Source organism: Pongo abelii, chromosome 11 (assembly GCF_028885655.2).
Source record: "Pongo abelii isolate AG06213 chromosome 11, NHGRI_mPonAbe1-v2.0_pri, whole genome shotgun sequence".
Taxonomy (NCBI): Eukaryota; Metazoa; Chordata; class Mammalia; order Primates; family Hominidae; genus Pongo; species Pongo abelii.
In genome coordinates, this window is record NC_071996.2 from 108,074,805 (window position 1) to 108,102,606 (window position 27,802).

The 27,802-nt window shown below is 37.3% G+C and overlaps 1 protein-coding gene and 1 long non-coding RNA gene across 9 annotated transcripts in view; both read left to right on the forward strand.

The window, feature by feature from the left end:
* The window catches only part of PARD3B (par-3 family cell polarity regulator beta), a 1,076,689-nt gene that overhangs the window by 229,620 nt on the left and 819,267 nt on the right, over window positions 1-27,802 (forward strand). The gene's annotated exons all lie outside the window — the stretch shown is intronic.
* LOC134759614 (uncharacterized) lies at window positions 19,419-27,671 on the forward strand. The gene is made up of 2 exons (XR_010136080.1): window positions 19,419-19,539; window positions 19,577-27,671. It is a non-coding gene; the product is annotated as an uncharacterized LOC134759614 (long non-coding RNA).

The window sequence follows — 27,802 nt, forward strand, 5'->3', positions numbered from 1 at the left end:
AATAACTTAGTCACTTTTATGTTTTAGAAAAAAAAGACACTGGCTGAAAGGCAGAGATTAAATTGGAATTGAGAGAGTTTGTAGAAATGAACAGCATTTAGGACAAGTGCAAGTCAAGACCCTAACCAAGGCAGTGACACGAAAAATGCAGAAAGGTGGTAAATGTACCCGAGAAGTAATTTCAGGTAAAGTGTGTAGATTTTGCCACGTGGTTGTACATGGATGATAGTGTAAAGTGCAGTGTTAGAGGGATCTGAAATTTCTAGTGTGCTTAAGGAAGTAAGTGACTTCATAAAACTAGAACTAGTCCTGGCATATTCCCCTCTCTTATCACCCACCAGTAGCTCACTGTCAAGTCCTATTGATGGTCGTTATAAAATATATAGTGAATCCTCCTTACTGACTTAACTACCATCATGCTAGTCCAAGCTGCCATCTCCTGCCTGGACTTCTGCAATGTCCTCTTAATTGATGTCCTGGCACCTGCTATTCCCCCTTCCCATGCATTCTCCTATGACCGTGCCAGTCATCCTATGCATACGTCCGATCGTATTACTCTCCTACTTAGTATTCTGTCATGAGTTCTTATTGCTCTTAAGATGAAGATCAAAATCTTTACCATGGCCTACAAAGCTTTATATTTTGGGCATTGCCTGCCTCCTCAGCCTCATCTCAAACCACTTTATTATGTGTACATGGGGCTCTAGCAGTTATATTCATCCTTCTAGGTGCCCAGCTCTTTTCAGACTTGCAACATCTGCACTTCTTTTCCCTGCTGGAGATGCTTTCACCTGTCCTCTTCATGGGGTCAGCTTCTTCTCCCCCTCGGGTTTCTGATAAATTATTTTTTTCCTCAGAGATGCCACCATCCCCTGGACCAGTCTTGCCCATTTTCTTTCATACTTTACCTTCTCTGTATAATTGTTTTTTTTAGCGAATTAGCTCCATGCGAACAGGGATTATGTTCTATATTTTTAAAATTGCGAAGTCCTCAGTGCGGTGTCTGATACATAGCAGCTGGTTGATAAATTTATTTGGGGTAAATGAATAGTGGCTTTAACGGAACTGATATGCATTGGTCATAGGGGTCATTAGGAATATTTAGTGAGCTGTCTACTCACTAGCCATCGCTTATGTCTCTTAACAGATGACATAATGGCAAGTCATCTTTTACTTGGCTATTTTTGTGAGGACCAGAATAATATAGTGAAACATGGAACATTCTGATGATCTGATAGAAAAGTAAAATTCAGAAACTCTAGAGAACTGAAAACGTGTCTGGTAATAACATGGCTGGTAATCTTTGCCTTTTGTTATTTCCTACCAACCACTGTATTAAATAACCAGGGCTGCATCATTACAATCAAATGCCTCCTTAAGGAAGCCCAGGGTTGTGAGGCTAGTAAGTGGTAGAGTGGATGATATTCGAGGCCAGGTCCCTCTCCAACACCTGGGCTCAGACGCTTGCCTATTGAAACTAGAAATCATAAAGTGTTTTTGCAAAAATGTTTTGTAAACTGTAAAATTCTAAGCAAAGTAAGGTCTTGTATGCAGATGACTAATCCAGCTTACTCCGTAAGACACTCTAAACTGTATTTCATTGAATGGTAGAAAGGAAAATGGTGCATTTTATATAAAAGGCAGCATTGAATGAATTGGGTTGAGCTGTTTTGTGAAGGCTTCATTGTGATTGTATGGCTGTTATTTGGCAAGCAGAGAATTCCTAATTTCCTCTGCTGTGAGACTCCCAAGGAGACATTTATATTAGTAAAACTGAATTTGCAAACCTGCATTTTAAAATTTAGCTTTATTTGTATTCCATGTCTCTCTGGGAGGTGTTCAGTACATTATGAAATTCTGTGCTTTTACCTCCTGCTAAGGATTTGAGTTCTTAGCCTAATTAATCATTAAGTGTTGTCAGTCTATCATGATGTGGTTAATTATCAGAGAGAGTGTATGTGTTTCAGACAGTCATGACCCTTTCCTGGGTAACTATAGAAACCTTAGCAGTACTAGTTATTATCTAAAATTGTAGAATTTGGTGTTAAAGCATTTTGGCCTTTGATAGTTATGGACAAATAATCGGTTATCATCTAGAAAGAAAGGAAAGCCTGCATGAAACAGATTTTTAAATAATTTATACATAATAGAAGTGTGTTCTAAATAATTTATAAATAACAGAAATGTGTTCTATAGAATATTTCTGACTATATCTTAAAAGGCTTTCCCCCACACCAGTTCTGTTTATTTGTTATGAAGCTTTCTCACAAACAATCTCTTTTTCCCCAAGAATGTTTAGAACGATTTTAATCCAAGCCTAGGGTAATTCTTAAGACTGCCATTTGGTACAGTGATCTTATAGTGCATAGAAGCTACATATCTGAGTGGAAAAACAGATGCATTTGGGGGCATATACATATCTGTGCAGTTATAGAGACCAATATTGACAATGTGAAGTATCATTGGTGGATTCTTGAAGCCATAGCTCTTTAAAGACGGGAGCAAAAGAAGAACATGTCCGTTTCCTTTTTTCAATTCTGAGAAGTTCCATCTGAGCCAGAAAGAAAAAAAAAAAAGATATGTCATTGCACCTTTAAATGTGAAGCTCAGCAGGGATTGCTGTCTGAATGGGGGTGACCATCAATATGGAAAATGGAAATCTGTCATATTTTGTACAATGCTTTGCATATCACATCATTCAGAGAACAGGTAAAGTCTCCTTTGGAGAAGGCAGTGCTTGAAGAGGGTTTTCCACTCTCATTGGTAGGGTGGATTTTAGTGGTATGTAATGATAATGATTTGCTTCCATGTTACAACATGTGAACAGCTTATTTGTAGATCATGAACTGCATCCCTCTTTCCTCTTTTTGTGCATGTTTGCTTTCAAGGAGAATGTAGTGACCAAAATTTTAATCTGCCTTTTAGCTCAATGCTAGATTCTTGGGAATTCGTCGAGCAAATTAATGACTTTCATGTACATTTACAGGTAATATAAGCAAAGTATCATAATATTGGTACAAAAAACATTAAGGTTCAACTTAATTCTGTTTTTCAAAATATATTTTAATAACACTATACATGTAAACATCTGTACTTGATTTTAATCATTTTGTCTTTATACTGCATAAGCTTAATTCATAAAGCTAGTCTGTTTCCACAATTGACTGTATCACAGAATAAAACTAGCTTTAATGTTGATGTTAACTTTTCATATCAAAACACAAATTAAAGATTTTGGCAATAAGGATTCAGCTGTCAACTTATTTGATGTACAAGAATGGCAATAATTGCTTTCCATTGTTGAGCTTTTACTAAAAACACTGAAGTATAATTTGTTTTTGATAGAAATATGAGTAGCTACAGATATTAATGATTTATTGGTTTGAAAAAGATGCTTTTTAAAAGGTTTCTAACCTGTAGTAACCAAGTCCAGTAGGTATGCATAATGGACATACCTAGCCGGAACATCATACATGCTCTTTGCATCTTAATATATATATTTTTAGTATGATTTTGCTTTGTTGAAACAAAGTGCTTAACAGGCTGTTTATTTGTTGTTATTGCAGCATTATAAATTGTGCCATTTCAGATCTCTTATTATGTGCTAATAGTTTTTCCAGCTTTATTGTCAGACTCTGCTCTTAATATTTATCTTGTTCTTTTTTACTCTACAAGTTTTCAAGCTAATAACAATGTTAGAAGTTTACTTGATGAGAAACAATGAAAATTAAATCTCTTATTTAAAACAACAAAAGTCACAAATTCTGTGAGCTGAGAGCGTGTTAGACTCTGGAATGGAGAGTGTAATGTCACTGGTTTCCTTATGCCAGAATGCTGATCAGCCTAATTATCCAAGAATCTTCTGGTTCTCTGGCATGCTACAGCTGTGACTTTCTCTTTGTCTCTGAAATAACTGTCTGCCACACTGCATATGCATGAGAGAATGTTTTTTATATCAGTAATTCACTTATGAGTTTCATTCCTTGTTAAAATGATGCTGTTTGCTTAATTTAAATATTGTGTATGTGTTGTATATGTTATATATATACCATCACATGTGTATTACATATGCTATATATTCATGTCACATATATGTATTGTGTGTAATATAGACACGTTACACATATGTATTATATATGTAATATACACATTACATATATTATGTAATATATAGTATATTCATGTTATATGTATGTAATCAGTATGTTATTACATATATGTAATAATATATAATATATAAAATGTATAAATATCTATATATATAGATACATCTGTGTATTAAGACACTCCTTGTTGTTTATCTGCTTGAGTAGAGTATGCCATCTATCCATTGTAAAACATTAAAAACCAGCCATATAAAAATGAAATTCAGTGCAAGTAAAGCTATTTCTTATATTTTTGTAAAAATGTATATTTTCACTATATCTTTTTCAAATAGGCAATGTATTATTTATCTCTTACAGTTTTCTTACTTTACTTGGTTAAGTATGGCTGTTTCTAATACAGTGTTTTAATTTTTTATTTCTATACTGTTTGTTATTAATGATAATTGGAGCCACATAAAATGCTGTTCAGTTCAAATTTCTGACAAGAAAGTGGGTTTTCTGACAAGGAGAGTGGGTTTTCCAGATCTGTTATTCTTTATCACTTTCAAAAGAGTGCTTATTCCTTGAAAATTTCTGTTCTGTCTACCTGTTGTATTTTCAACAGGAATTTGAATTCAACAGGAAGTTATCTGTGCCATAAACTCTACTTTTCCTGCTAAGCTGGTTTGTCACTGGAAGAATTTCAACTGACTAGGCAACTTGATTTGTCTTTCAATGATTTCATATCTGAGCTCCTCATGCAACGGAGACAATGCAGTTTAGAACACGGTTGTGACATTATAGAATGATCAAACTGACCCAAGTGGAGGGAACCTGGTGTAATCATAATCAGTGTATATTAGTCAGGAATAGTTGTTGGTAATGCTTCTTTTTCTGGCTTGTAGACAGCAGTCATCTTGCTGTGTCGTTATGTGGACTGTTCTCTGTGCGGGTATGGAAAGAGAGAGAGATCTTTAGAGTCGGTTCTTTTCTTCTAAGGGGACCAATCTTACAGGATTTGGGCCCTACCCATATTACTTCATTTAACCTTAATTACCTTCCTCAAGGGCCTATCTCCAGATATAGATTAGGGCTTCAACACTGAATTTTGGGGAACACAATTCAGTCCAAAACACAGTACAAATACCTACAGAGCACTTTCTATAGATTGGTGCAAAAGTAATTGTGGTTTTTGCCATCGAAAATAATGGTAAAAAGAACATTACTTTTGCATCAACCTAATATGTGCCGAACACTCATTTAGAGACAACCTACTTTACAAAGGAGGAATCTGAAATCCCAAGAGGTTAAATGTCTCACTCAAAGGCACAGTGATAAGGGATAGAGTTGAGATTCAAACATAAGCAGCCTGGCTTCAGGGTCCATATCCTTACCTATTAGCTATTCTGCCTCTAAAATAGTGTAGACATATTTAGAGCTTTTCCTTGCTAAATTTACTGAGGGTATCATCTTCGATGAGATTTCTTTTGGCTTTTTGGAATACAATATAAAAACTAATTTCCAGCTGTTTTTTTTTTTTCTTTGTAATTCATTCTTTACCTATTGTAACAGTTAAGAGAGCAGACTCTAGAGACTGAGTTCCTGGGTTCAGAAGTGTATTTTTCTGGAAAAAAGAGATAATAGAATCAACGACCTAGTTGGGATGTTGTGATACTAAAATGAAAGAACACATAGAAAGGGCTTAGATGTGGGCTTGCTGCACACTTGATAAGCGAGTGATTATTAAAGCAAGAGTAGTAAATAAAGTGTGATCTACCTACCTGCATTAGGGAAGGCTTACCTTTTGCTTTGTTGTAAATCCTACATGCCTACTCTAACTAGTGGCAACACAGGCTTTCTTCACAGAGTTCTTATGCTCTGGCAAACCTGTCAGTTAGATCTTTACTAAATGGATTTTTTTTCAACTTTTTTGTCCTTAAATGACTTTGAAGATGCAAGGGCTATATTGTTGTTCATTTTCGGCTTGTAGATTATTGGATTCTTGTTAAGCCAGAAGATTCTTTTAAGTTGCATGCTTAAAGGACAACCTATACCCTTCTGGTATACAAATAGTATACAGAATAGTACTTGCCCAATGTGGGGACATGGCATTTAAGCATTCATGTGGTGTGTTAAATGCCATGGATGGAGGAACTAATTTTACTTTGGGGTATTGGAAACCAACAGTAAGAAGAGAAATCATTTGTGTTGTGTACTGAAAGTTGATGTTGGGTACCAAGTTTAATGTTGTTGGAACCAAACTACCAAGGCTAACATTGCTTCTGGGGGCAATTGTTTCTGTTTAAGGCCACTTATTTACAAATGTGACTTTGGTACCTAACCCATTTATAAGTTGATACGATTATTTTTGTAACTACTTATTTGTTACCCCCCTTTCCTTGGCAAAAATGAGATTGCTGGTCAAGTTAACAATGAGATTTTTCATCAATGATTTAACATTTGATTTATACTGTTCTATCAGCATTCTTTCTCAAGGTCTACTTTGACAAAAGCCATGTATTTTTACGTCTTGCGTTAAGAGTTCAGTCTATGACCATGAAAGAAATTGAAGCTATGGAGCTTCCATGAAAATCAAACTCCTAACCTTGGTCTAACAATTAAAAAATTAACTACAGTAACCATAAAACTCTAATAATCAACAGTAATATAGAGAATAAATTATGAAACAGATAAACTGAAAGAATATATACCCAAACTCTAAAAGTATGATTGTTTTACTCACTGAACATACAAAAAGAAATTATCTTTCTAAATGCTTAATCAGTTTTTAACTAATGAATTTTCATTAGTCTTTGATGGTTCCTTCTTGTAATGCTCCTTTCATCATTGGAACTTCTCTAACCTACCTGTTTCCCTAGGAATTATGTAAATGCATCTGTTCCCCGTGTAATCTGGCACCTCTCTATCTCTCTAACATACTTTTCCCCCAGACTCTCCCTTAAACTGTAGATTTCCATCAGTTGAATTATGTGCCAGCCCCTGCTCTTACCTCTGCTCTTGGCTGTCTCACCTTCACCATTCCAAACATGGCAACTCCTCCCCTTTCTGGACTCAGCTTAGAAGTCAAGTCTCCGTGTCCAACCTTCCTTAATATGACACTTCAAGGTTGGATAGATACTCCTGCCGTAACCTACCAAACCCATAAAAATACTTGCTGTTCTCAGAACCCTTATGAAAGTTATGTGTATTGGTCTCTAGTCCCCTTATCTAGGCCACTGGACTGCTTTTCATCCATTATTTTATCCCAGTCACTTGGGCCCAGTGCCCGACATGCAGGAAGCACTCAAGAAATAGATGTGTGTTGAATAACTTAGTAAGTTTTATTTATTTTTACCTTTTTCCCCCATATTGTTTTAATTATTGAACTGATAGCCAGGGTCTTCCCTGGGTACCATTCAAATATCAAAATGGGTTGGGTGCGGTGGCTCACACCTGTAATCTCAGCACTTTGGGAGGCCGAGACAGGTGAATCATGAGGTCAGGAGTTTGACGCCAGCCTGACCAACATGGTGAAACCCCCATCTCTACTAAAAATACAAAAAAATAGCTGGGCGTAGGGGTGGGTGCCTGTAATCCCAGCTACTCAGGAGGCTGCGGCAGGAGAATCACTTGAACCCGGGAGGTAGAGGTTGCACTGAGCCAAGATTGCACCACTGCACACCAGCCCAGGTGACAGAGTGAGACTCCATCTCAAAAAAAAAAAAAAAAAATCAAAATATGTAGATGTTTGAAACCAACAAATCGCTATTCTCTTTATTTTGGGCATCACATAAATCATATGAGGATGAGGTTATGCAGGTGACAATGGAAACTGGTAGATGGTGTAGGATAACAGGCACAGTTTGATTCTATGGGATTTTACATTCAGGAAATTCAAGGTGTCTTAATTATGTAGACTTAATTTCCTACTCCTTGAGTTTCTTTATTTTGAATTCTGTTGGAATCTGTAAAATGAGTTCCAGTCAAACAAAGGATGGCTTTCTTGTGCAAGGTGCCTCAAGCATGCCTTCTGTTTGCTTGCTTTTGGTCCTGTGAATTCCTGGAGCCCAGAGCACCAGTGACTTGCGTGCACTTCAGAGTCCACACAGTGGCCTGAATTTGCTGCCATCTCCTTGGATGGCAATAAGCTTAACATTTGAAAAATTCCTGCACTGCAGGATACCAAGGGAGGTCACTGGAACTTCATCTGGCTAATAAGTTTTTTGTCCTGTTTCCCCTTGTCAATGTTCCTCTGAGATCCTTAGGTTGGATTTCCTTTTTTAACTTAAACAAAAATCGTCGACACTGATTTTCTTTCGTGCGAATAACAAAACACCGTATCTAAAACAAGAGTCATTTCAGAGATGGTGTATGACATTACCACCAATGCAATGAGAAACTGTATTCATCATGATATAGATGCCCTGGGGATCAAATACTGTGAAAATCACAAGCATTTTGCTCTCATTCTCAATGTAATAAAGACGAAAAATATCAATAAAACTGAAAACCATTTGCCAGCCGTACGCTCTGGAATAATTGTGACTTAAAGACCTGCTTAGTTCTCTGGACATATAGGATGTCAGTGTTTTGTTTCTTTAGAGTCTAGAACAACAAAATATACTTTTTTTTGTTGTTAACATAGCTTTTTATATGGTTTTATCAAAGTTGAAGGCAGAAATCATTTTTATTGCAGCCTAGGAGTTACTCAACACATCTTTTTGAAGTCCCTTCATGTGCTATTTAGGAAGACTGCACAACTCAGAGTGCTGCCATTCCTCAGCCTTGGAGTAAGAGATCACTTCACCTGGGGCATGTTTGACTTGCTGCCCCAGGGCTGCCTTGGCACTCATCCGTGAAAGTACCTGATATTGTTTCATGGTTTATCCTACCCCTCGCCTGTTAGAGACCCCTCAACTTTTGTCAGACTTTTGTGTGTTAGGGAGAAAATTTGCTTGCTACATATCATCAGGTGTGAAGGTAGGAATGTGAGGAGGAGGTGTAGTTCCAGCCCAGTTGAGAAATTATGTTGTGAAATATATAGTCTCAGCACCATTGCCACTGGAGGTGGCAATTCTGGGAGGCAGTCTATAACTCAGAGTTTTATCTAGTCATACTTGATCTCACCTCTTAGAAAACAGGATTTCTGGAGAGTCGACATGATACTAGCAAGGGTAGGCCTTGTTTCCCATGACCATGTAAGCGAAAGAGTTCTATTTTCACATTTTAGTGTAGCCAATTCATGTTCAGGTGTTAGAAATTTAGACCATGAATATATTTGTAATAGGTGGAATGTAACTGTCCTCTACCACTGTTCAAGGATAAAATATACTGTAAATTTATCAGCTGTCTTTAAAGGAAAATAACTTTAAACTGGACTCTTAACACCAACTTTTTGGACAGGATTGAATATATGGACAGTAGTATTCTATTTTCTCGCTCCTGTAGACCTTGGGTGGGGTGTCCCATTTTCCAGTTCTCTGTCATGCAGAGTGTGGCTATTGAACTGGATTTGTCCATTGATCCTACCAGTTGGAGCTCCTGGGGGCCTCCTGATCATCATCTCTGCACTTCTGTACAGTATCTGGTCTGTATTAGATGTTTAATCCATGTTTTTTTAATAAACTTCCTTTCCTAACTCCTGAATGATGTGTGTGTCCAGTTGGCTAGAAATTATGTTTTGTAATGGTTATGCTTATGAGAATCTCATGTGTCTAGCTGAATATCCACTTGCATTTTACTGGATGTACCGGGACAATAGAATACATATAGTTTAATGGACTCTGTTGGAAAGGCAAACATCCTTACCAGGGAAAGTGGCTGAGATACACTGATACTTTTCAAAGAAGATAGCCACTGCCTTCCAGCCTGACATTCTGTTTCAACAGAATCTATGGAACATATTCTTTCTCAAAAGCCCTACGCTGTTATCTCATAGGGATTGTCTAATTCTTTTGCAATAAACAGAGGAATAGACCTCACATTGTACAAAAAATGACAAGCTGCCTGTTACTCTGTGGATAATTTTGTCATTCCCGTAGCAGAGTTCTTAATCAGACCTAAATTATTTTGAAGATATTATAAGCCATCCAGGTGCAGATGATCTTTTCTTATGTTTTATCAAATATTTTAGTTCAAATAAATTTAGCAGTCTTTGGATGTCCCATCATTTCTGATGGTAAGATTTCTTTAAGATAGAAAAATGTGTGAACTCCCAGCAAGGAATCCAGAATCGTAGCTCCACATCTTCTACTAATTATTACATGGTCCAGCACAAATCACTTAAAGGTACTGGGCACTGGATTTGTCACCTTAAAATATTGAGGTGAGATGATTGCAAAAATAGGAAGGAAAAGACAAGATATATAAATCATGATGCAAGTTAGAATCATAGCAAAATAATTATGGATATATTTTTCAAATATGAAGATCATAGTATATTTGACAGCATTTTGCATAGTATTTTTATACAACATTATGTATATTATATTGTATAATGTGATGTAGAGCATTTCCTCTATTGCTGTATCTCATGAATTAAAATATAGATTTTTAGAACGTTAGACGAATTTGTCATACATTCACTTACATTTTTATCACTTGTTCCTGTTAAGCAGTTGTCGTGTTCTATTATTAAATGGAATATATTTTTACTACTATTGTTATTATTATTTTATAGTCAGGGTCTCTCTCTGTCACCCAGGCTGGAGTGAAGTGGGGCAATCATAGCTCACTGCAGCCTCCAACTCCTGGGCTCAAGCAGTCCTCTTGCCTCAGCCTCCAGAGTAGCTGGGACAATAGTTATGCACCACCATGACTGGCTAATTTTTATGTTTTTAATTTTTTGTAGAGATGGGGTCTCACTTGGTCTTGAAATCCTGGTTTCAGGTGATTCTCTCTCCTTAGCCTCCCAAAACTCTGGGATAACAGGCATGAAGCACCACACCCAGTCTGGAATATGTTTTTTGAGTAGGTGAAATAATTTTTATTTTGTGACAAAGTATTAATGTTTGAAATCAGTTTTTAAGATACTGTAACAATTATTATGTCAACCACAATGTTGCAAAAATTGGAAGATGTTTTATATTTATTTAAAATCCATTAGAAGTAGTAAAATACTTAAAACTCACATACATAAAACAACTGTATAACTTAGGAAAGTGATGTCATGAAGGTTTGATTTTAATTCTGCAATGAAGCAAGAACTACTGGGAAAGCCATCAGCCTGAATTCTGCAATTTTTTAAAGATGAAAATTAAATGTTTAAACTTTAGATAAAATACCTTTCTAAATCTAGTCTATTTGTTCTTGGAAATTTTTAGTCTGTTACATTATTCTTGTCAATATTAGTTTTAGTGCTCCATATCATTACACATGTTATTTCATTAACCTTGTCTACATACCAAGAACCTGTGGCCTCCTCAAGTCCTTTACATAAATTCTCTAACTTGGTGAAAGTGAATTTTTAGTTTTCTGTTTTTTTTTTTTTTTTTTTTTTAGACGGAGTCTCGCTCTGTTGCCCAGGCTGGAGTGCAGTGGTGTGATCTCGGCTCACTGCAAGCTCCACCTCCCGGGTTCACGCCATTCTCCTGCCTCAGCCTCCTGAGTAGCTGGGACTACAGGTGCCTGCCACCATGCCTGGCTAATTTTTTGTATTTTTAGTAGAGACAGGGTTTCACCATGTTAGCCAGGATGGTCTCGATCTCCTGACCTTGTGATGCGCCCGCCTTGGCCTTCCAAAGTGCTGGGATTACAGGCACGAGCCACCGCGCCTGGCCTCTGATGTTTTTATAAAATAGTTCGTGGAACAATTTAGACCTCTTGAGTTGCATTTTTCTACTAGCTCTTTATCTCTGGTTGTTTGTTTTGCAGTTAAAAACAAGATAGTCAGCGTCTTGTTTAAAAACTTGCTTTCTAGTCTTGAGTACCTGGAATTCTGCCTAACAGTTTCTAACTGTTTCTGCCTAACAAGAGGGTTTTTTTTTATGGTGTCTTCAACTGAAGTTACTTAACTCACAGCTCTGTTTTTGATAAACCAGCAAAATCTTTGAATCATTAAATAACTTCAAGCGTTGGGAATTATTTCATTTGCAGTTGAAGTTCAGGGAAGAGATTAAGATGTAGTGTGTTATAAGAAGTTTTCTGGGTGCTGATGTTCACATTCTGGTACCAGTGACTGACTGAATGAATTTTATAACGTGGAGTTGATACCACCTGTTCCCAAAAGCACCATCTAAGAATCTGCCAATTTAGTAGACCCGTATGGATGAGGCATCCTCTGAAATAGCTGATTACTATAACAGAGAATGAGTTTTTCCTAAAACTCTGGCCTCTAGGTTGTTGTTTTTATTTTTTACTTTGTATTTTGTCTTTGTCAGCATCCTGTAGAGTCTAGAAAATGAAAACACTGTCCGTTTATTATTTGAGTTTATATAGTATAAAAGAAAATGGGCTGGGTGTGGTGGCTCACGCCTGTAATACTAGCACTTTGGGAGGCTGAGGCAGGCAGATCACCTGAAGTCAGGACTTTGAGACCAGCCTGGCCAACATGGTGAAACCTTGTCTCTACTAATAATACAAAAATTAGCTGGACACAGTGGTGCATGCCTGTAATTCCAGCTACTCGGGAGGCTGAGGCAGGAGAATCACTTGAACCCGGGAAGCAGAGGTTGCAGTGAGCCGAGATGACGCCACTGCACTCCAGCCTAGGTGGCAGATCTAGACTCTGTCTCAAAAAAATAAAAAAAGGATAAAAAAGAAAATGCCTCTTCATGTTAGAATCAGAGCAAGCTCAAAGGCTTTCCTTTAGTCATTTGGTGGTTGTGACATTGTGAACACTGGGGTACTACAACAATCAAACTTTTAGGTTGACCCTTGACCAGAGTGAAAATCATAGCAATTACTTTTGATCTACATTTAGGTCTCATTTTCCTTAGAATTGTTTCATAATATCACTTTATGTAGTATTGTTTCCTATTGATATCTTCTTAGCCATATTATATAATTCCCCTCACAGTTATAAAAGTGAGTTGCTATTCATAATAATAATCCTGGTGCAGTAGTAAGGAAACATTGATGGTTTACAGAATGAATTTCTAACATAGTTCTCATTGTTTTACTCTGCTTCCCAAAAGAAAAGTTTTAAAGAATCAGAAGGTTTTAGGTATTGGATGAATCTCAGAAACCATTTTGGAGAATGAGGCTTACTTTGCTATTGAAGAAAGGACTCTTTTTCAGTGGCTTACCTGAACTTAGTGAGTTTTTGACAGTAATAACTATTGATTCCAGTTTTCTGATTACTTTTAATTAAATTGTTCTTTTTGAATTGCCTCACTCTTTTAAAATAAGGATTGTGCCCATAATCAGATTTTGCAAGGGCCAGAGCTATTATTTCATTAACCTTGTCTACATACCTATTATTACATCCTCATTATTGTAGTAGTAGAAACTAGAATTGCCTAGTTATGATCTCAACTTGATTTTCACTATTTCTGTGCCTATTTATTTATTAATCCACATTGCTTATGCATTTTAGAACAGAGAGTGAGTAGCTTTGTATGTGGATGCATTTAAAAGTTCCTTAATCTTGATAATCATTGGTGGTACCTTATACTGTCTAAAATTTATTTTTATCACATTTACTAAAATGCATACAGGGATATGGCTTCAGAAAGAATGCTAGACTCTTTTACATTGAACAAAAAGTTCTTTGGAGCTCACGCCCTTAGGAAACTTGATAATGAAAGTCAGAAGAGTGTTACAAATCTAATTTAGAAAGATTTTACCAATTTGGTAAATAGAAAAATTCTGAATAGTGAATCTGATAGCAAATATACATTTGTTAGACTTTTGATTGGTTATGGATATGTGCTGAACTTTATGGGTAAAAGCACAAATATCAGAACATATTGTATTTCACCTATCATATTTTTTCTTAAAGTGCTTAAAATATTATCCCTTTGAACCTGCTTCACTCTTTTTGCTTGTTAAAGAATATAGCAATAATGGCTTTAAACTTGAAATCTTAAAATAAATCATTGGGACCAGAACTTTTGTATTTCTTCACAAGTTTTATATTGACCAAAGAACAATAATATGTATGCTTTATTTTCATAGTACTGTATAATAAAGAAAACCAGACAAATTCCTGAGTTTCCTTTCAAGTAAGACCAATTTTTTTTTAATAGCTAGAGAAACTGAAGAAGAGAAAATTTGGAATTTAGGACTTCCCAGCATTCTGTCTCCACCACTGTCCATTCTTCAGATTTCAACACTACCACCAACACCCCCACACCAAATACATGTACTTCAAATATTTTACCTAAAATAAAAACTCAGTCCTATGATGAAGTCCTGGGTTTTCTTAAGTAGTCAATTAGAAAGGTCTGTGGTTTCTAATGCAGAGAGTTTATGACCTGGTGTGCTTCAGCTAATTTCGATTCTTTCGGATGTCTTGTGCGCAAATTGCTTGATTACCTCCTACATCTCTCTTAATCTGGGTTACTGAACATAATAATAAGGCTTTACCTATTTTTTTTTATAGACCCATTCATCACCCGAATCTTTTAGCACTTCACCAACAGCTGGTAACAAGCAGAATCACTGACATTCTTTTAGATTTCTTTAGGCTGCTTTTTAATCCTCCCTGATTGTCATGAGCAGGAATAAGGAAGGGAGAAGGAAGACCAATTTTTTGTTTAATCCAAGGTGATCAAAAGAAGTCCCCAGTAATAGTACAGACTGACTTTGACAGTGATTTGTATTTGCAAAATATATGAGGCTTGCTGTATTCCACTTTTTCTCTTTTTTTCCTCTTTGACAAAAACAAAGTTTTCGTTTCATCCAGAATATTTCATTTATATTTTAGAGGATTATTTCCCAGTCCCTTTATCATGGGAATGGCTTGTCTATTCTCTACTACTTCATTTGACTTTTAAAGAGTCTCAGCCTTTCTTGAAAATTAACAGATTATTTAATTATACATCTTTTGTTTTTCAGTCCTAATATAAATATATATGCTTGTAGGATTATAAATCTGGAAGGTAGCCCTTTAAGTGAGGGTATTCCCAGTCGATTCTGTTATGTTTTTAATAGTCTCACTTATCATTGACCTTTTTTATTTTTATTTTTTGGTGAGAAAGCGTCTCACACTGTTGCCCAGGCTGGAGTGCAATGGCATGACCTCGGATCACTGCAACTTCTGTCTCCCAGGTTCAAGTGATTTTCCTGCCTCAGCCTCCCGAGTAGCTGGGATTACAGGTGCCCACCACCAAGCCTGGCCAATTTTTTGTATTTTTAGTCGAGATGGGGTTTCACTATGTTGGCCAGGCTGATCTTGAACTCCTGACCTCATGATCCGCCCACTTCAGCCTCCCAAAGTGCTGGGATTACAGGCATGAGCCACCACGCCCGGCCGTCGTTGACCTTTTTCAGTATAAATGTCCTCTTATTTCCTTTTTATCATTACACATGTCAAAATAAATTTCTGAGACTGCAATTTTTACTATCACTGAATAGTCTCATAGAGAGGCATGTTTGCAAGTAGTATTACAAATTATAACTTTTTTCCTGGCACTTTATTATAGGGCTTTGGAGATTACCTTGGATTTGTATAATCTCAATATGGATGTGTTCAAAGCTAAAGGAATTTATTTGATGTGAGGGGAGATTGAAACAGGCTTTACTACAGTTACAGGTAGTTAGTAGACTTGGGTAAAAGAAATGAGGGTACTTTGGGGTTTCATAAACGTTGGTAATGTTCAAAGCAACATTGCTTTACTTTTCTGAAGATCAGAACATTCCTATACAAAATTTAAGTCAGTTTTGATAGAGATTTAGAGAGACTTAAATCTCTATAAATTTCATATAATGAAAATACGTTGTTACCTCAAGGAAAAATGAATTATATTATTACAAGATTGTTTTTAAGTTTGATATTTATAATACATTAATGAAGGTAACATGAACCCTTGATGTCATGACGCACTAGCGTATGGTGCTCCATTGTTTTGATTGTGTCTGCAGGAGTGGGCTGGTAGTGGTTCATCAAATGGCTTTCAGGGCCAGGATGAGGTGGAGTGGAACTGGCTTATAGTATTTGCTGATTACCGTGGTGGAAACACTTTGACGTGGACAATTTCGGCCTACCAATGTGATGCACCCTAGGGCACTATTGTATGGTCTTCCCAGTGTATAATCATAGATAAAAAAGACCTTGAGCACAGACAACAGTAACATGTAGTCATATAATCAGGTAGTGATGAGTTCTGAGTCTTTATTACATTTGTTTTTTAACCATTTAATTGTAATATAAAATGTTTAATAATGAATATGGTTTAATGACTGACTCACAAAATACATGAAAGTTTAAGTCTCCTCTCCTGAGTTGGTACAAGCCAGCTTCAGCACACCACTGAAAATATATTGCAACACTGAGTTCTATTATACATGTGGTTTGTTTCCTTGATTATGGCCCTTGCCTTTGAAAATGCTGCTGTTTCTTCTCTCTAGATAATTTATTATTCATATCATTATTAATATAAATTCTAATCAGCTACTTATGTTTGAGAATATTCTTGTTTCTGCATAAAGTTAGTTAAAGATTGGTGTCATTGTCCCTCAGAACCTTAGAACTCAGTATAGATAGAGAAAGTAGATAGAAATATTCAAAATGTAAACATTAAACAATGATCGGGTTAAATGCTTATATTTTGTCTTGTTGGTTAGGAATTGAAAAGTTTAAGCTAGAGCTTAAGCTTAGATTAGGAAAATAGGTTCTCTTCCATTCTAATTAGTCCAGTAATACTTCTGGTGGATTAAAGTAGATTTTGTTAAGCCCTGTCCCCTTTTTCCCTCAATTTTTAGGCAAACAGATTGATAGTGATTGAGTCATTTTGATAGTGATTGGAGACATTCCTTCACCACTGCAAACAGGAAGGGTCTGTGAGTCATTTTATTGTTATATATCGAGTTGCTTCCAAAAGCAAGAGACACTACCATGGTTTGCCAAGGGTGGACTTCTGAGATGATGGTCACATTTGAGGATTTGGGGCTTATTTGGAACAACCAAAGGAAGCAGGAGTTGCCTTTATACTGAGGAGAAATGTTCAACAGAATGGTCAAGGCTGACAATAAGATATCAGTCTTGCCACTTGCCACCATAGTTTATGAATTTATTTCTATTACAGAGTACTTGGTATCAACTGGAACTTTCTCCAAAGATGGACATTCTAAAGAAATTTCCAAGCTTTCATCAGGTTAGATCATTGGAGAACTTATTAACCAAGCCTGCCAAGCAACACATTTCTGAACTCCATTTTAATATTTAAGCTCGTATTGAGACAATTATAGGCACCAGTTGAATAAAGAAAGAATACATTTCCTACTTTACATTTGATATTTCTTGTATTACAATCAATGTGAAAATCATTTTTAGTTTACTAACAGGAAGTAATTTCTTTCCCTTAAAATTCCCTTGTTTTAAAAGAAAGATTGTGTATAAATATGAATCCTCCCATTTTTGTCTTGTTGGTCAGGAATTGAAAATAAAATTTAACAGGTTTTAACAAGTGTGATTGAGATTTGTTTCCTAATCACTCTACATGTTTTTTCTCTTTTGCATATATGTCATTATTTATAAGCAACTTCAAATCGAACAGAAGGTAGGGCATAAATTATCAACAACTTTAGTACAAAAAGATGTTAATGAAAAAAGTAATAATATTTGTGATACAATATATGCCGTGCTGGTGAGTATTGTTGGTTGTCTTATAATCCCAATTGCTGTGTGCAGTTACTGTTCCCTCTCCTTTCCTCTACCAGGGTGGTCTTGCAATGTGATCAAATGATTATGTTCAGAAGTACAGTTAGCCTGGTATTTCACAGGGAGCAATATGACACTGCATAAACAGGGCAAATATCATAGATGGGAAGATATATTATCTGGCAAAAGAGTGATAGTCTTTCTTGCGAAAAGAACATTGATCTCACTTGGCAAATGCCACAGTCAGAAAGCTCGCAGTCCTCCAATACATGGAGCAGAGAAAGAAATTTCTTCATCCCCCAGGCCAAGAGGCTAAGAAGTTGTTTCAAAGCCTAACAAGCTCAGTGACCACTTTGTCCTTCTGAACATCTCAACGTAGACCGTGAATGTGAAACTAGGATGCCCAGCACAAAGTGAGCTGTTGTGATTCTTCATTCTCATTGCCAAAATTCAGACATGCAGAATGAGCATCGCCAGAGAAGCAGCACCCTAACAAAATTAAGATTCATTGCATTACATGTCACACAAGTTCTTGTGAAGCGTAGAGGTTCATTAGCTTTTCTACTGTCCAGTTTCTGGATGACTTTTTGTGGTCAGCATACTTATGTCATTGGTTTTCAGTTTCTGCTCTTGTGTATTCGAATCCAGGTACTATGTTTTGAGTAACCATATGCCTCTGGCTATCCTAAATTTAGACCTATTTGCATTTTTCTTTGACCATACATTAAACTATTCGTTAGATTAAGAAGTTTATTCATGCCTGTAATCTCAGCACTTTGGGAGACTGAAGTGGATGGATCATTTCAGGTCTGGAGTTCGAGACCAGCCTGGCCAATATGGTGAAACCTCGCCTCTACTAATTTTTTCTACAAAAATTAGCTGGGCATGGTGGTGGGTGCCTGTAGTCCCAGCTACTAGGGAGGCTGAGGCAGGAGAATCGCTTGAACCCAGGAGGTGGAGGTTATAGTGAGCAGAGATCATGCCACTGCACTCCAGCCTGAGAGACAGAGCGAGACTCCGTCTCAAAAAAAAAAAAGTTTATGCTATAGAATTGTAAGCTTTCATAGGAAAATAAATGGATTAATATATCATTAATAATTAAAAACTTATAGCATACGAAATAACTTTTTCAATTAAAATTTGGTTACGGGACTCAAGGTATAACATTTTATTGTATTTTATGTTTAAATGGATTACAAAAGTACATGCTCACACTTCACTGATGAACAAGTTTATTACCTGAAAGAAAATGTAATCAGTTCAAAAACATTTTGTATCATGAGGAGCTAAACATGTCTTATTTTCTTTGGTTGTATTGTTATTGTATTATGCTGTTCTCATAAAGGAAAATTATTAAAGTGCATATTGCACCAGGAAATTAGACCTGTACATAACACTGACTTACTAGAAAATTGCATTAAAAATTGTTTGGGCAATGATATTAAAAATTATTAATTTATAAACAGATACCACTATTTTACTATTCTTCAAAGCTTCCTTCATTTGTAAAATACATATATTTTATATAAACATATTGAACATCATACATTTCTGAATTTAAATTAAAATTTTTTAAATGACGTTTATTGCCAAATTAGTGCTTCTACAACAGAAGACTTTTTTTGGAAGAATGTCATTGAACCAATGAGATAGGATAAATTCTCTCTATAATTTGAAACCTCATTACTTTAGGTGACTTAAAACGCAATTTGAAATCACATTACTTTAGGTGACTTAAAATGCTAAGGATGCCATTTTTAAATGTATATAATTATCTTGGGATATATAGTCACATGAAAAGATATTGATATTGACTATACTGGGAGCAGGATTGTGGAATAGAATCCTTCAGCAATTGTCCTCCCTGTGGGAACAACAGAACAACTATCCACTCAAGAAAGTACCTTCATAAGAATCAAAAATCAGGCGAGCGATCCCACTATTTGATTTTAATATCATAGAAAAGAAAGAGGCACTGGAGAGGGTAGGAAGGACAGTCTTGAATTGCCCGCACCACTACTCCCTCATCCCCCAGCAGCGCCTGCTCGGCACCAGGAGAGAATCTGTATGCTTGAGGGAGAGAGAACACAGTTCCTTTGGGACTTGGCGTTGGAACTCAGTGCTGCCTGTCACAGCAGAAAGCAACAAGGGGCAGAATTCAGGTGGCACTCATGGAGGGAGCATTTGGACCAGCCCTGGCTGGTGGGGAATGGTCCATCCCCTGAGCTTCTGCCAGCCCCACCACAGCAAGCTAAAGCACTCCGGGGTTCTAAATAAACTTGAAAGGCAGTCTAGGCCACAAGGACTGCAATTCCTGGGGAAGTCCCAGTGATGTGCTGGGCTCAGAGTCAGTGGAATTGGAGGCGCAGGCCACCTAGGGAGACACCAGAGGAACAGCCAAGGGAGTGCTTGCCATCACTCCTGCCCTAGCCCCAGGCAGCACAACTCGCAGCTCTAGGGGAGAATCCATCCTGCTTGAGGAGGTGGGGGGAGAGTAAAGAAGACTTTCTATTACAACTTAGATACCAGCTCAGCCACAGTATGATAGGGCACTGGGCAGTCTTGAGGCCTCCATTCCTGGCCCTGGTTCCCAGGTGACATTTCTAAACACACCTTGGGCCAGAAGGGAACCCGATGCCTTGAAGGGAAGGATCTAGTCCTGGCAAAATGCATCATTAAGGAGCCGTTGGGCCTTGAATAAACATCAGCTGTAGCCAGTTAGTACTTGCCATGGGCCTTGGTTGAGACTCAGAGGCGTGCTAGCTTCAGGTGTAGCCCAGCGCATTCTCGCCTTTCTTGGCTACAGGGAAAGACTCCTTATGCTTGAGGAAAGGAGAAGGAAGAGTAAAGGGGACTTTTCCTTTACTCACCAGCTCAGCCACAGCGAAGTGGAGCAGCAAATGGGGACCCTGAGTCCAGGCTTTGGCTCCTGGACATTATTTCTGGACCTGCTATGGGCCAGACGGGAGCCCACTGCCCTGAAGGGAGAGACACAGACCTGGAAACATTCACCACAAGCTGCCTGAAAAGCCCATGGGCCTCGAGGGAACATCTGCAGTAGCCAGGCAGTACCTGCCCTGGGCCTGGGTCGCTGGTGGCTGCAGGGAAACTCCTTCTGCATGAAGAAAGGACAGGGAAGAGTGGGGAGGACTTTGTCATGTGGCTTGAGTGCCAGCACAGCTGCAGTAGAATACAGCACCAGCTAGATTCCTAAGGTTTCTGACTCCAGGTGCTGGCTTCCGGACAGCATTCCTGGAGGTACCCTGGATCAAGGAAGACTTCATTACCCTGAAGGGGACACAGCCTGTCTGGGTTTCCCACCTGCTCACTGAAGAGCCCTTGGGCCTTGAGTGAACATTCACAGTAGCCAGACAGTGGTCACTGTGGGTCTTTGGAGAGACCCAGTGCTGTGCTGGCTTCAGGTCTGACACAGTGCAGACTCAGTGATGGTGGCCACAGGTGTGCTCATGTTATCCCTCTCCAGCTCCAGGCAGCTCAGCACAGAGAAAGACTGACTCTTTTGGGGGGCAAAGTGAGGGAAGAGAACAAGAGTCTCTGCCTGGTATCCAGGGACTTCTCCCAGATCTTATCCAAGACCACCAAGATGGTACCTGTACGAGTGTGCAAAAGCCATGGTATTATTGGACTGAGGGTTCCCCAAATGCAGATATGGCTGCAGTGACTAAAGATTTATATCACAGCATCAGTTCCCTTGGAGTACTTGGTAAGCCTTCCTAAGAAGGGTAGGTACAAACAAGCCAAGACTGTGAAGGCTACAATAAATACCTAACTCTACAATGCCCTGACACTGATGAACATCCATAAGCATCAAGGCCATCTACGAAAACATGATCTCACCAAACAAATAAAGCACCAGTGACTAATCCTGGAGTGACAGAGATGTGTAATTTTTCAGACACAGAATTCAAAATAGCTGTTCTGAGGAAGATCAGTGAAATTGAGGACAGCACAGAGAAGGAATTCAGAATCCTATCAGATAAATTTCACTAAGAGATTGAAATAATTATAAAAACTTAAGCAGAAATTCTAGAGGTGGAAAATGCAGTTGGCATACTGAAGCATGCATTGGAGTCTCTCAAAAGCAAAACTGATTAAGCAGAAGATAGAATTAGTAGGCTTAAAGACAGGATATTTAAAAATACAAAGTTGGAAGAGACAAGTAAAGAAAAAAATCCAAGCACACCTATAAGATCTAGAAAGTAGCCTCAAAAGGGCAAATTTTTTTTTATTATTATTATAGTTTAAGTTTTAGGGTACATGTGCACAATGTGCAGGTTAGTTACATATGTATACATGTGCCATGCTGGTGTGCTGCACCCATTAAAGGGTATTCAATTAGGAAAAGAGGAAATCAAATTGTCCCTGGTTGTAGTCCACATGATTGTATATCTAGAAAACCCCATTGTCTCAGCCCAAAATCTCCTTAAGCTGATAAGCAACTTCAGCAAAGTCTCAGGATACAAAATCAATGTGCAAAAATCACAAGCATTCTTATACACCAATAACAGACAAACAGAGAGCCGAATCATGAGTGAACTCCCGTTCACAATTGCTAAAAAGAGAATAAAATACTTAGGAATCCAACTTATAAGGGACGTGAAGGACCTCTTCAAGGAGAACTAGAAACCACTGCTCAATGAAATAAAAGAGGATACAAACAAATGGAAGAACATTCCATGCTCGTGGGTAGGAAGAATCAATATCGTGAAAATGGCCATACTGCCCAAGGTAATTTATAGATTCAATGCCGTCCCCATCAAGCTACGAATGACTTTCTTCACAGAATTGGAAAAAACTACTTTAAAGTTCATATGGAACCAAAAAAGAGCCCCCATCGCCAAGTCAATCCTAAGCCAAAAGAACAAAGCCGGAGGCATCACGCTACCTGACTTCAAACTATACTATAAGGCTACAGTAACCAAAACAGCATGGTACTGGTACCAAAACAGAGATATAGATCAATGGAACAGAACAGAGCCCTCAGAAATAACGCCACATATCTACAAAAGGGCAAATTTAAGAGTTAGTGGCCTCAAAAAGTCAGTAGAGAGAGAGAGAGACAAACAGAGATCTAGGTAAAAAGTTTATTCAAATGGATAATAACAGAACTTTCCTAACCTAGAAAAATATATCAGGGTTTAAGTACAAGAGTGTTACATAACACCAAGCAGATTTAGTCCAACAACGACCTCAAGGCATTTAATAATCGAACTCCCAAAGGTCAAGAATAGTGCCCTTTGTCAGATAGATAGATTGCAGAAGTTTTCTCCCATTCTGTAGGTTGCCTGTTCACTCTGATGATAGTTTCTTTTGCTGTGCAGAAGCTCTTTAGTTTAATTAGATCCCGTTTGTCAATTTTGGCTTTTGTTGCCATTGCTTTTGGTGTTTTAGTCATGAAGTCTTTGCCCATGCCTATGTCCTGAATGGTATTACCTAGGATTTCTTCTAGGGTTTTTATGGTTTTAGGTCTTACATTTAAGTCTTTAATCCATCTTGAGTTAATTTTTGTATAAGGTATAAGGAAGGGGTCCAGTTTCAGTTTTCTTCATATGGCTAGCCAGTTTTCCCAACAGTATTTATTAAATAGGAAATCCTTTCCCCATTTCTTGTTTTTGTCAGGTTTGTTAAAGATCAGATGGTTGTAGATGTGTGGTGTCGCTTCTGAGGCCTCTGTTCTGTTTCATTGGTCTATATATCTGTTTCAGTACCAGTACCATGCTGTTTTTGTTACTGTAGCCTTGTACTATAGTTTAAGTCAGGTAGAGTGATACCTCCAGCTTTGTTCTTTTTGCTTAGGATTGTCTTGGCTATTTGGGCTCTTTTTTGGTTCCATATGAAATTTAAATTGGTTTTTCTTATTCTGTGAAGAAAGTCATTGGTAGCTTGATGGGGACAGCATTGAATCTATAAATTACTTTGGGCAGTATGGCCGTTTTCACAGTATTGATTCTTCCTATCCATGAGCATGGAATGTTTTTCCATTTACTTGTGTCCTCTCTTATTTCCTTGAGCAGTGGTTTGTAGTTTTCCTTGAAGAGGTCCTTCACATCCCTTGTAAGTTGTATACCTAGGTATTTTATTCTCTTTTTAGCAATTGTGAATGGGAGTTCACTCATGATTTGGCTTTCTATTATTGGTGTATAGGAATGCTTGAATCTTGCACATTGATTTTTGTATCCTGATACTTTGCTGAAGGTGCTTATCAACTTGAGGAGATTTGGGGCTGAGACAATGGGGTTTTCTAAATATACAATCATGTCATGTGCAAACAGAGACAATTTGACTTCCTCTCTTCCTATTTGAATACCCTTTATTTCTTTCTCTTGCCTGAATGCTGCAGCCAGAACTTCCAATACTGTGTTGAATGGGAGTGGTGAGGGCATCCTTGTCTTGTGCCAGTTCTCAAAGGGAATGCTTCCAGCTTTTTCCCATTTAGTATGATATTGGCTGTGGGTTTGTCATAAATAGCTCTTATTATTTTGAGATACATTCCATCAATACATAGTTTATTGAGAGTTTTTAGCATGAAAGGGTGTTGAATTTTATCAAAGGCCTTTTTTGCATCTATTGAGATAATCATGTGGTTTTGTCATTGGTTTTGTTTATGTGATGGATTATGTTTATTGATTTGCATATGTTGAACAAGACTTGCATCCTAGGGATGAAGCCGACTTGATTGTAGTGGATAAGATTGTTAATGTACTGCTGGATTCGTTTTGCCTGTAGTTTATAATCTACGAGGAACTTAAACAGATTTACAAAAAAAAAAACCCCATCAAAAAGTGGGCAAAGGATATGAACAGGCACTTCTCAATAGAAGACATTTATGTGGCCAAATAAACATATGAACAAAAGCTCATCATCAATGGTCATTAGAGAAATGCAAATCAAAACCACAATGAGATACCATGTCATGTCAGTTTGACGATCATTAAAAAGTCAGGAAACAACAGATGCTGGAGAGGATGTGGAGAAATAGGAACGCTTTTACACTGTTGGTGGGAGTGTAAATTAGTTCAACCATTGTGGAAGACAGTGTGGCAATTCCTCAAGGATCTAGAACCAGAAATACCATTTGTCCCAGCAATCTCATTACTGGGTATATACCCAAAGGATTATAAATCATTCTACTCTAAAGATACATGCACATGTATGTCTATTGCAACACTATTCACAATAGCAAAGACTTGGAACTAACCCAAATGCCCATCAATGATAGACTGGATAAAGAAAATGTGGCACATATACACCATAGACTACCGTGCAGCTATAAAAAAGGATGAGTTCATGTCCTCTGCCGGGACATGGATGAAGCTGGAAACCATCATTCTCAGCAAACTAACACAGGAACAGAAAACCAAACACCGCATATTCTCACTCATAAGTGGCAGTTGAACAATGAGAACACATGGACACAGGGATGGGAATATCACACACCAGGGCCTGTTGTGGGGTGAGAGCGTAGGGGAGGGATAACATTAGGAGAAATACGTAATGTAAATGATGGGTTGATGGGTGCAGCAAACCACCATGGCACGTTTTTACCTATGTAACAAACCTGCACATTCTGCAAATGCATCCCAGAAACTGAAGTATAATAATAATAATAATAAAGAATAGAGAAATGTTCTGAAGGTAGTGAAAGAAATGAAACAAAATGCAATTGTGCTCCAGTACATCTGGCAGCAGACTTTTCAGTGAAAACTTGACAGGCCAGGAGAGAGGGACGTAATGTATTTAAAGTGCTGAAGGAGAAAGAAAAAAAAAAATATATATATATAATCCTAGATAGTATATCCAGTGAAAGTATCCTTCAAACATAAAGGAGAAATAAAATCCAAGGGATTTCATCAACACCAGACCAGTTCTATAAGAAGTGCTGAAGAGAGTTTTTCAATATGAAATTAAAAGACATTAATAAGCAATAAGAAATCATCTGAAGGTACAAACCTCACTGGTAATCATAAGTGTAAAGACAAACACAAAGTATTATGACACTGTAATTATGATGCATGAACTCATATCTTGAGTAGAAAGTCTAAAAGATGAACCTATTAAAATAACTAGAACAACTTTTCAAGAAATAGACAGTATGTAATATATATATAAAAACAACCAAGAGTTAAAAAGCAGGGGACACGAAGTTAAAGCCTACAGTTTTTATTAGTTTCTTCTTTGCTTGTTAGTCTGTTTATGCAAACAGTGTTGTCATCAGTTTAAAATAGTGGGCTGTAAGATATTATTTTCAAGCCTCATGGTAACCTCAAATAAAAAAACCTACAACAGATACACAAAAAGAGGCATGAAATTAAAACATACCTCCAGAGAAAATCACTTTCACTAAAACGAAAACAGGAAGGAAAGAAGGAAGGAGGAGACCACAAAACCACCAGAAAACAAATAACAAAATGGCGAGATGTAAGTCCTTACTTACCAGTAATAACATTGAATGTAAATAGACTAAACTCTGCAATCAAAAGACAGATTTGCTAGGTGGATAGAAAAGTAAGAGTTGTGGCCAGCGAGATAGCTAATGCCTGTAATCCCTGTACTTTGGGAGGTGGGCAGATCACTTCAGCCAGGAGTTTGAGACTAGTCTGGGCAACATGGCAAAATCCTGTCTACCAGAAAAAACAAAACAAAAAAAATAAATTAGCCAGGTGTGGTGGCATGTGCCTGTAGTACCAGCTACTCAGGAGGCTGAGGTTGGGAGGATGGCTGAAGCCCATGAGGTGGAGGTTGCAGTGAGCTAAAATCATGCCATTATACTCCAGCCTAGGTGACAGAGGGAGACCCTGTCTCAAAAAAACAACTCTTGCCTGCAAGAAACACAGTTTACGTATAAAGATATACATAGACTGAAAATAGGGGATAGAAAGAGATATTCCATGCAAATTGAAAGCAAAAAAGAACAGGAATAGCTATACTTTTATAAGACAAACTAGATTTCAAGACAAAAACTATAAAAAGAGACAAAGTTATTATATAATGATAAAGGGATCAATTCAGCAAGAGGATATCACAGTTGTAAATATACATGCACCCAACAGTGGAGTACCTGGATATATAAAGCAAATATTACTGCAGTGAAAGATAGAGACCCCAATATGTTAATAGCTGGAGACTTCGCTCTGCTTCCAGCATTGGACAGATCATCCAGAGTATCAACAAAGAAACACTGTGCTTAATCTGCACTATATAACAAATGTACTTAATAGATATTTATAGAACATTTCATCCAATGGCTGTAGAATACACTTTCTTTTCCTCAGCATATGGATCATTCTCAAGGATAGACTGTATGTTAGGTCACAAAACACATCTTAAAACTTTCAAAAACAATGAAATAATATCAAGCATCTTCTCTGACAACAATGGAATAAAACTAGAAATCAATAATAAGAGGAACTGTAGAAACTATACAAACACATGGAAATTAAACAATATGCTCCTAAATGGCTATTGAGTCAATGAAGAAAAAAGGAAATTTAAAAATTCCTTGAAACAAAAGAAAATGGAAACAGAACATACCAAAACTTATGGGACACAGAGAGAGCAGTATTAAGAGAAAAGTCTACAGCCATCTTCAAATAAACAACTTAATAATGCATGTAAAAAAGTAGAAAAGCAAAAATGAAAGCATAAATTAGATGAAAAGAAATAATAAAGATGAGAGCTGAAGTAAATAAAATGGAAACAAAAAAATTACAAAAGACCAAGGTAACAAAAAGTTGGTTTTTTGAAAAGATAAAATTGACAAACCTTTTGCCTAAGAGAAAAAGAGAAGACCTAAACAAATAAAATCAGAGATGAAAAAAGACATTACAACTGTTACTGCAGAAATTCAAAGGATCGTTAGTGACTACTATGAGCAACTCTATACCAATAAATTGGAAAACTAGAAGAAATGGATAAATTCCTAGAACCTACAAAG